General features: G+C 42.4%; 1 protein-coding gene across 2 annotated transcripts in view; it reads left to right on the top strand.

Annotated features, from left to right (window-relative positions):
• Positions 1-3,493: 3,493 nt before the first annotated feature.
• PLA2G4C (phospholipase A2 group IVC) overlaps positions 3,494-6,000 on the top strand; it is a 177,780-nt gene continuing 175,273 nt past the window's right edge. For both annotated transcript variants that reach the window (XM_077297850.1, XM_077297860.1), the window contains exon 1: positions 3,494-3,577. The gene's annotated coding sequence lies outside the window, so the exon portion shown is untranslated. The remainder of the gene's footprint in view (positions 3,578-6,000) is intronic.

Genomic DNA, 6,000 nt, shown 5'->3' with positions numbered 1-6,000 from the left:
CAATAAACTGGATAATCAATGGGAAGCCGTACCCTACACAGTTTTACCAACAAGAATGGATAATCCTAAAATGTGTCTCATTAGCAAAAACGGAGGTTTAACATCTGTACTAGTGTCAAGAGACAATCTTAAATTATGTCCGGAAACGTTGAAAGAGCCAGAAGTTGTCCAGCCAGAATCAGGAGTTATTCAACCTATACAGGTTCAACCAGTAAAGGAAAAAGAGGAGGAAATGTATCACACCTGTATAGGAGACTTTCCTAAAACCTTACTAACATACCATGGTGCAGTAGTGGTTCCCATGGTGGCCTTTTATCCAACACCGAATCCAATATTAGAAGTCCCAAGACAGGAAGAGGCTGACCCCGTACTACAAGAGGTTCCAGGTCAGGAAGAACAGATTCCTGATCAGAGTGATCCCATTCATGGTGGACTTGCCAACCCCATAGTGGGGGAATTATCTTTAGCAGAGAGGGCAGATACTATATCCGCAGTAGACAGTAGTACACCACATAAAGAGACACCGCTATTACGTAGATCCCAGCGTAGTACCCGGGGTCAATTACCGGCCAGGTATGCGGATTACCAACTATAAGACTATAGTCATTGTTATTGTTCTGTAACGTTTAAGCCCAGTACCTACAGAGACTTACCTGTATGAACTTCTTGCATATTCTTGAACTTTTTATCAGCCCAGAAACACTAAATCAAAGCTCCGGAAAGACTGCTTTGTGAACTTTGCTTCCTAGTGCCTTCAAGGATAGAACTGTATTAATGGACGCTATTTGAAGTGACTTTTTACAGAATTCCATTTTTTTTTTGTTTCTTTGAGTGGTTTTTGTAACTTTTCATTTTTAAGACTCTGTATATATCAATTGTTATTTCAAAATGTTATCGTCCCACAGTCCCGGAGTACTGTTCTTAACTAAGGGGGAATGTGGCGCCCCTAGGGGTATTCGCCACAAAAATAGTTATTGACACAAAATACAAATGTTAAAATAGCAAGACTGCAGTACCATCTCCGGCCAGAAGGGGGAGCTCCAGAGACTCCCCTTGATCTATTCTGGTTTGAGAAAAAGATTGGCAGTTGGGTTGAGGAGCTGAAAGTGTGAGGTCGTATAACTGAGCTCCTAACAGCCCTATGACGGATTATAGGACCGTAATACCGATAGTAGGAAAAGAGGAATAGAGAAAAAGGACATTGTGAGAACCGGGTAGTAATAACCTCTACCCAGAATAGGCGCAGAGACGGATACTGGATCCGTGGCTATATTCATTATATATAATACAGCAACCGGAAAGGAGGTGATATCAGCTTCACCAGGGTAAGACGCAGCAACAGACACAGAGTTCAGCAGTACTCCCAGAGGGGGTAAGCCGACAAAAAGGGACTCGGGTTGCCTGTCGAACCAGAGCACAGAAGAGACAGATTGGGTCGGCAGCCAGTTCACAAACAGCAGCAGGACCATACAGAAATTGCACATAATAAGAGGTGGAAATCCTGACAGGGTCAAAGTAATTCAGGGTTCTTATACAGACTCCGGTGACAATATTGGTGGCAAATCCCTTTATGTTGAAGTAAATTGGTTAAACGTTTCAACGCCTCAGTCTTTCATTTGGACAATAACCATCAGTCCAGGATTGGGGCCATCATAGCTGAGAAGACCTGCTGCTGACCAAGTAAGTGTCTGTTCCTTCATGATATCCCTTACACTGTGCATCGCCTGAGGCCACAGCACCGGGTCAAGCCACTAGTGACATCCCCCTTAAGAGACAGACCCCATTGATCTGGTGCTGGGTACCTCGGTCTCACGGGCGTCACTCTAGCTACGCCTGTACATAGTGCTCTACAATTTATACACCATTAATTACACATGAAATATACCAGGTATGAGCAGGAGGGGGGATTCACAAAGTGACTGACCACACAATCAAAGTAGTGGGTAAATTAACAGACAGTTAATTAACAGTGAGTTAGTAAGAAAAGTTTGCTAGTTGCACAGCAGGAGATGGAAACAAGAGACATATCAAAAATAGACAAATATACAGGTGCGAATTGTAATCAATGGATGTGATATTCTATAGAATCATCTATTTCTCTGTTGCAGATTTAGCAGAACTTAGAATGTTGAACCCTGTATAACCATGCCCACACCACAGATTAGCAGCTTTCTGTGTACACTGTACTGTATAGTGACAAAAATGCTCTTCAGTGCTGGGGGCCTGGTTGGACTAGGAGGCACAATGTCAGTTGTCCAGTAATCATAACCTCCAGATGATAAAACACTGATTGTATTGAAATAGCAAAACAATGCCCAGTAAGTGACAAATTGCTGAAATCAGAATATCTTCCCCTACATCATGTTGCTCTCAGATTACATAACAATAACCTGCTGACACATTCCAGATAAATCTCTAAACCTATCTTTTCACAAATTACAAATCCTTGCAAAAAAAAAACTTGGCCGCATACCCCTACACTCAAGACCGGCGTCAACACCCGGCGCACCTGGGCAAGGGCCGGGACCTTGAACAGGCGGGGGGCCCAATTGCCGTTGGAGACACCAGCGTGCTATGGGAGCCCGGTGCTATGGGATCCCCCCACTTGCTGAAGGCCATGGTCCTTGGAATACTTACCTGTCCCCGTTCCTCTGCTGTGGCGTCTTCCTCGTCTTCTGACTCTGACGTTTCAGGTCAGAAGTCGTGATGACGTCATGTCTGTGTGCCCTCTGCCTGAACTGTCAGTGCAGAGAAACAAAAGACTGCGACGCTGAGAAGTCTGGAGCAGGGCAGCTGCCAGGGAGGAGAGGTGTTTCATTTTTTTATGTTTGAAGTATTATATGGGATCTATCATATACTGGAGTATCATATGTGGCCCATCATATATTATATGGGGCTCATTATGTATGGAACATTATGTGGGGCTCATGTATGTAACAATATGTGGGGCCCATTATTCTGTATGGAGCATTATATGGGGCCCATTATGTATGGAGCAATATATGGGGTGCATTAAGTATGGAGCAATATATGGAATCCATTATTCTGTATGAAGCATTACATGGGGCCCATTATGTATGGCGTAATATATGGGGCTCATTATTCTGTATGGAGCATTATATGGGGCCATTATACTGTAAGGAGTATTACGTGGTGCCCATAATACTGTATGGAGGACTATACTATCTGGTTTCTGAGCTATAGATATCACTCATGTAATGTAAGAAATGAAATCTTTGGCATTGTTCTATATCTATATTTCTCTACTGGATCTGTGCATCATGAATTGTGGTATGTCTTAAAAGGGCCCGCTGAGACTCAGGAAAACCTGAAGCCGGCCCTGCCTACACTATAACCTGAACTTTCCTGCAGGCTGCAATGTGCTGATCTCATCAGACTTCCCTATCTCTCCTCAGGCTGAGCTGGTTGGCAGAGATGATGCTGGCATTGATCTATGACTCTGCTCTTTCTTTCCCTCCTCCCCTCTGTCTTTGCAGCACTGAGAGGAGAGGTTTTGCAGCCATATTGCTTTTGCTCCAGGAAGAAATAGTTGCTTTGGCCCTTTTTCTGCAGCATGGTAAGTAGGAATCCCCAATAAATCAATTAAGTGTAGTTAAGAGCAGTTTTCTAAGCTGTTGGTTACTGGAATGAATTACAGGTTACAGAGCTAAGGGGCTATGCAATCAGCTTAACATCCGGCCACACCTCTGTAAAAAGATTATGTCAATCAATTACATAACAAGCAAATCCTTAAAAAAAAACGTGTCTCCTCCAAAATGTAATTTACCTGATAATGGTAATCAATGATCAAAAGAAAAATAGCATTTAAATCTTGTCTGGCAGGCTTATGGAAGTTATGTTCTCCCTGCAGCCTTTCGCTTCCAGTGATCGGGGTGGTGCAGGAAGCTGTGACAGTAATTGCTCGCCACACAAAGAGTGAGCTGTAATCACTCCCCTGCACTTTGATTGACATCCAGCTCTGCAGCTTGTGTGTGTTTAGCCTGTGTTTGCAGAGCAAGCTGCCAATCAATATACAAAGAAGTGATTACGGCCGGAGTCACACTAAAAATGAAAAATCAGTCCTAGTCTCTCTGCCGAGAGTCGCACGAGTGTAATGCGAGTACAATACGATTTTTCACAACTAGCATCTGATTTATATATGAGTGCAGTGCGATTGCTATCTGACTGCAATGCAATTTTAACATGAGCTTTTACATACAGCAATTCTCTGCCATTTACACATCGTTTTCAAAGGAAATATTCATCAAAACACATATAGATAGATAGATAGATAGATAGATAGATAGATAGATTAAAAGCTGGCAATTCAGGTGCTGCGTACAGTAAAATCACACTGACAGGTTAGAATAGAATAGAGAGAATGGATATATACCCATAGAATACATAGATATATAAAAGCCAGTGACACACCCATATATATACACTGTGTTCCAAACTATTATGCACATAGAGTTTAGGAGTGATAAGGTTAGAATTTTTTTGTTTGTCATTTAAACTCATTGATGGTGATGTGTGTCAGGGCTCTTTATATCACTGAAAGCGATTGCAGATACCTGTGCAAATTAGTTTGGCAGGTGTGTCCAAATAAAGGCAAGACTACTTAAGAAGGCTGTTCCACATTATTAAGCAGCCTACATTTTTTGCCAAAATGGGAAAGAAAAAGGATGTGTCGGCTGCTGAGAAGCAACAAATTGTGGAGTATTTAGGTCAAGGCATGACTACGATCAACATTGCCAAGACACTTCATCGTGTTCATCGCACAATCAAGAAGTATGTAGCTGATTCCCAGCACACACGTGTGCGTGCTGATAAGGAAAAATTGAGGACTCTTTCCAACAGGCAATTGCGTAAGGTTAAAAGAGCAGCTGCAAAAATGCCTTGTCATAGCAGCAGACAAGTTTCTGAAGCTGCTGGTGCCTCCAACGTCCCCAGAACAACAAGATGCAGGGTCCTTCAGAGGTTTGCAGCTGTGCATAAGCCATCCTGTCGACCACCTCTATCCACTGCACACAAGCAGAAATGGCTCCAGTGGGCCAAATGATACATGAAGACTGACTTCCAAACTGTTTTGGTCACTGATGAGTGCCATGCAATGCTCGATGGTCCAGATGGATGGAGTGGAGGATGGCTGGTTGATGGACACCCCATGAAAACACGACTAAGGCGCCAGCAAGGAGGAGGTGGAGTAATGGTTTGGGCTGGAATCATGGGGAGAGAGTTTGTCGGCCCCTTTATGATCCCTGAAGGGGTAAAGATGAACTCCATAATCTATGTGGAGTTTCTAAAACAACACTTCCTGCCATGGTTCAAGAGGAAGAACCGTGCTTTCCGCAGCAAGATCATTTTCATGCATGATAATGCACCGTCTCATGCTGCAAAAAACACATCTGTATCTCTGGCTGCTATGGGCATAAAAGAGGACAAACTTATGGTGTGGCCACCATCTTCCCCTGACCTCAACCCCATTGAGAACCTCTGGAGCATCATCAAAAGGAGTGTCTATGATGGCGGGAGGCAGTTCACATCTAAGCAACAGCTCTGGGAGGGTATTCTGTCCACATGCAAAACAATTGAAGCAGAAACCATCCAAAAACTGACAAATTCAATGGACGACAGAGTTCAGAAGCTTCTTTCGAACAAGGGGTCCTATGTGCAAATGTAACATCACCTAGAATAAAGTTTTCACTTTAAAACGTTTTGATTTCATTTTGTAATAAGCTGATAATGCTTATAACTTCACAATTGACCATTTTTTTTGTTCAAAATTAAAAAAAAGGTTGAAAACTCTGCTGTGCATAATAATTTGGAACATGCATTTTGAGTGTTTTTTTTTTTTTTTTAAAGATACTGTTTTCATAGGCAGTTTTTTCCAAAACATTGCAATTATACTAAAATAGTAGATGACTGGAAAATAACAATGACTGCAATTCAGATAGGTAATTTAGAGAAAATATGAGGAAATATTATTTGCATAATAAT

The sequence above is a fragment of the Ranitomeya variabilis genome, chromosome 1 (assembly GCF_051348905.1).
Source record: "Ranitomeya variabilis isolate aRanVar5 chromosome 1, aRanVar5.hap1, whole genome shotgun sequence".
NCBI lineage: Eukaryota > Metazoa > Chordata > Amphibia > Anura > Dendrobatidae > Ranitomeya > Ranitomeya variabilis.
This window is presented reverse-complemented; position numbering and strand designations above follow the sequence as displayed.